The 5,084-nt window shown below is 34.8% G+C and overlaps 1 pseudogene; it reads left to right on the top strand.

Annotated features, from left to right (window-relative positions):
- The first annotated feature begins 4,658 nt into the window (after positions 1-4,658).
- On the top strand, positions 4,659-4,818 carry LOC108491614 (annotated as a pseudogene).
- Positions 4,819-5,084: the final 266 nt, after the last annotated feature.

Below are 5,084 nucleotides of genomic sequence, written 5' to 3' on the forward strand. Positions count from 1 at the left end.
AAGAAGAAAAATGGTATAGAATTTAAAATAACATATACTTGTAGATTTCCTCTATTGCCATTTGAAGTTATATATTGCTGCATAACATTCTCAAGTTCCATGACATCAACCATCTACCACCTACCACTTTATTCATATCTATGAGAATTTGTTTTTGGGTCATGAGTTTGAGTGCAGCATGAAACGAACATTCCCTTCCTAGTCTGTTTGAGAAATCATCAAATTGTCCTAGATGCCATTGGTGGATGGAGCAGTTCAACTTGGCCACGCATCTAAAACTGTAGTTCTTCCTGTGCTGGGCTGTCATGTTCAAGATGGTTTCCTCAATCATATGCCTGGTACCAGTACTGATATGATTAGAAGAGCTAAGGAGTAGCCAAATTTATTCTCCTGTAGCCTCTCCAAGTACCTAAATTGATCTGCCTCAATGCTAGGCCATCTCAAAAGTTCAGTTTGATCACATTATACCTGGCTTCTTGTAGCATGACATACTAAAAGCTGAGGGGAAAAAAGTTATAGTTTGCTGTAGTCTAGCTCCTGAGTCTCAGCACCTAACAATTCTGCTGTTTTGAACTGTTTAACCAGATAAGTCAAATGATCCAGATTTAAGGCAAAGGTAATTAAACACTGGCTCTCCATGGAAGGATAGACAATGGAAACCAATTCTAACTTTGACCTAGTATTTACATTTAATGAAAGCAATTTTAAAATCTTTTGTTGAAATTTTATATTCACATGTGAACCTAACTAGCATATGTACTCCTAAGACCTCATAAAAGTGAGTGACTTCAGTTGAATTTCATAGCTTAAGAATATTCTGATACTGCTCCAAGCTGGATACATTAATAATACATCAAAGCATAAGCCTGTGACTCAGTATCTTTAGTAGAGAATTCAGTACACATTAAAAAAATGTAGTACATCACACCTAAAATTTATGAAAACTACTGCTGGTTATGAAAATACATTTCCATTTATTAAATATAATATATTTAAATATATTTGTATAAGGAAAGAAGGTTGATATCCACATCTTGATATACAACTGTGGGATTTTAAATTAGCTACCATGAGTTTATTGTCTTTGCAATTGTGTATAGATGACTTCTTTCTGGTCAATGTAAGGTGTTCTCCTGTCCTGGATGGTATAAAAAAACTGAAAGGATAAGAATTATTATGCTAGTCTTGCCAGTAGAGTTACAATTTATGACATTCAAAAAGGACAGTTGCATTATGCAATGATACCTAAATGAGTATGTTTGACATAAAACTATCTTTAGAACATCAACAAATACTATGGAGCAAATATGTCAGAAGTTGGAAAGAGGCTATGAAAGAGATAGGAGCTAAAACCTCTGTTTCACCATTTTAGGTTGAGAAAGTTTTTCAAGGAAGAAAGAAGGGAATGGCCAGGAAATGGCTGGGGGTTCTGTAATATTGGTTCCTTCAGCCTGAACTCAAACTTAATAAACAGTCAAAATTACTTAATTTTCTTTATTTTTCTTTCCACAGAAGAGATTTGAAAATCCCAGGAATCCTGGAAAATGTGGCAGAAAATAGGAAAATTGAGAGTATTAAGAATTGAGTGATCTAAAACCATGGTTTAAACAGACCAGGCAAAGCCATGTCTGAGAAACTCAGGCAGGGCTGAAGAAGCTAAACATGCATAGTACACCATGTTATTATGTACAATGCCAGTCATAAACCTCTGAGAAGTTGTGTAAAGTATGCTCAAGGGGGGCAGGGTCCAGTTACAAAAGATTCAGTATAGAACAGGGAACATTTTGGGATCACACATTGTTTAAATTTTTATTCTTTCACCAAGCAGTGAGGAAATGTTTAGAAATAATCACTGAAAGAAAAATAAATTTCAAGTAATCTAGACCAATTACCTAAAGAGACTAAGAGTTACACTATAAACATTGAGTTATTACATTAAGATTGCAACTAGATGTGCTTCTTTTAAAAAAAAAAAGATTTACTTTATGTTTAATTATGTGTATGTGGGTGGGGGTGGTTATAGGAATGTGAGTGTAGTGCCTGTGGATGCCAAAAGAGGGTGCTGGATCCCCCGGAGCTGCCCAAAGTGGATAAAGGAAATCCAATTTGGGTCCTCTGCAAGAGCAGCAAGCTGTCTTAACTTCTGAGCCCTCCCTCCAGTTCCTTCAATTCATATTTAATCACCTATAGGTAAGTTATTCTTGAAAGTTCTAGCAATTTTATAGAAAAAAGAGAAAACATGCATGCAGACAACTTTCTAATTATATAACTGTATTATGTATTTGCTCTACTACATGATTTGTTCTTGTTGCCTTATCTTACTATTTCCATAGCTTTTTCAAAGTTGAGGCACTGATACAATTTTACTAATTTTAATTCGATGTCTTAGAACATTGATTTTTCAAAATACAGTCTCCAGGCTAGCAGTATCATCCAGGGGCTTGCCAAAAATGAAAATTAATAGATTTTTCAACATTCCAAGGAGAGAGTAACTCTTGGGTTAGACCCCAGTGTCTGTGTTTGGCTTTCTAAATGATGCATATGCTTGAAAAAGTTTAGAACAACTATTTCAGAAAACCTTAAGCTTCTCCATATTGTTTTCAAATTTTTCATAGTATGATCTCTTCCAATCTCTGTCATATGTATGCAGTTTGCCAAGGTATTAAAGTTCACTTTTAACATTCATGCTTTGACATTTGAAACATGTGACTATCCCCTAACTGATTTAATTAACATTCATCAAATTAGACTGTGCCTAACTAATTTGGGAGAAAATGCCAGGTGACTAATCCCTGTTTCCTCAGCCCATGTATTTTCCAATTGCTTTTATGCTCCCTAGTGTATAGGCCTGTTATGTCAAGACATCTTTGAATGTCCTTTACAATAAGGTTTCTTGGTAAACGGTGATCTCTGCAATCTTTGTGTGTCACTTTCAGCACCTCAAAATAACCAGTCTGCCACGACCATGCCACCTAACTAAGTTTTCTTGTTTTTTGGAAAAGTGATGAACCACAACATTTGGTCCATATATATCAGCTTGTATTTTACAAATGATTTAGCTCCCTGATTTTAAAGGAATAATTTTCCTAGATTTCCCTGCTATTTTGGACTGTCACAGCATCATGACTGGCTTTTCTTTCTCTCTCCACATTTGAAGTGGCAGCGATACTTCTGCTGTCATTTTGGCATTTTCTGCTGCTTATTCTGTAGTAAAGTCACGAATTAGACTTATGCATACTGTATCTTAACAGTTTATGCTCTACAGTGATGATTATGTGGTTGATACTTGTAAAACTGGACACATCTACAAAATTCAGATCAAAATATCCAGAAGTAACTAGATAGTTTCCAGGAAAAATTCATAGATTGCTTGACTCAATCAGTATACAAATAGTCATGTACTAGTACTTTATAAATAATCACATATTTAATATGGAAATGTATGTTATTGCGTAAAGCTGAAAGCATTCACCACAAATACAATCACTATTTCAAAATGACCAATTAGTACTTACACATATGCACAATCTATATTCCTCATTTCTAAGTATGTTGTGTTTTCCTCAGTAGAAATGTGACTTTTCAGAACTTTAGAACACTTTGATTAACCACATGCAAAGTGCTATAACTACTTATGCATAAGCCTCATACCAAGTAAATTAGACCATTCTTGTGCAAGAATCTGTTTCTTGGACAGTTATTTGCACTTGGTTGCATTTAAATTACAAAAGAGTATGTGCTTCAGAATACAGATCTTTCAGGTTCAAAGCCAGCACACAGCATTACCCTTGCGTTACAGGATATGGCTTTCCATAAAGATACTTTCCTTCTGGGAACCAGTATTCTCTGTCCAGAAAAACAGCCGAGAGTGAGCTACAGTGTGACATTTAGCAAAAATTCAGAATTGAAGTGAACAAGTACCTTTAAACGATTGTCTCACTTCATGCATTTCAGATCACGACTATTGAAAAGCTGTTTCTTCTGAAGTTCGAATGTCACCATAAAATGTTCTAGGATTAATGTTTTCCTGAAGGGCTTCTGTGATTGTGGATGTGGTGTGTGTGTGTGTGTGTGTGTGTGTGTGTGTGTGTGTGTGTAAATGTACTTTAAATGCTAAATAAAACTACAAAAACATTAACCGTAAAATGCATTTTAATTTTTGTATAAATTTTTCATATGCTACAAATTTTCTTTCAAATTCTAAAATATTTAATAGATGATGTGTAAAGGCAAAAGATTAAAATGTTCTTAAGTAATTTAAGATATGAAGGTAAGGAGAGAATGAATTCTGTAAAGGTAATGTGGGACATTGAAGAGAAGAGGGGGCACTTCTTAGATGACGCTCTCTGATCAGCCTCTGGTTAAGCATGTGAATGCTTAATATTTGTACTTGGATAATAAAATCTAAGTCTCTGATAGAGGAAGTTTTATATATAACATATGTTTCTTGTAATCTCTCTGTCTCCTACTTAATTCAATACAAACGTGTTTTTGCATGCTTCTAGAAAGGCAGACAAAATAAAAAGCAGAAAGGTAGAATTTCCTCTGGCTACCAAATGCCCCGTGCTTAACTGGAGTTCGGTGCTGGAAATAATCTGAAGAAATTTACTGCATTTGGAGTGTAACTGCCTTTGGACTGAGCTGTGTTTATTGTGACAATGCTTTGGAGAATGACTCTTCCACAACTGCTTTTTGCTTCCGTCCTTGGAATTGCTGGAGAAATGTATTTGAACAGCCAATATTTGAACAATATTCTAGATATCAGAAGGAATTGAAAAGGTGAAGTTGGCACAAGAATCAGAAGAAAACAGAAGTTAATACTGTATAAAACAATAATGTAGTAATTGCTTAAAGTCCATTAAAGTTATATATTTACTACCATTAAAAAAAAAAAGCAGAAAGACAATTAGATCTGATTAACGTCCTAGATTCATTATAAATTCACTGGAGAAGATGTGATAATGTGTAAGACAAGTATCATGAGAAAAGTATACTAAGTGGCAGGGGAGAAAAGCAGTCCTCCAGGGAAGTCACTGAGCATAACTCTCATGATACTACTGTTGTATGGCTGAAATCATTGGTAC

Source organism: Nannospalax galili, unplaced genomic scaffold (assembly GCF_000622305.1).
Source record: "Nannospalax galili isolate Female #2095 unplaced genomic scaffold, S.galili_v1.0 scaffold140, whole genome shotgun sequence".
NCBI lineage: Eukaryota > Metazoa > Chordata > Mammalia > Rodentia > Spalacidae > Nannospalax > Nannospalax galili.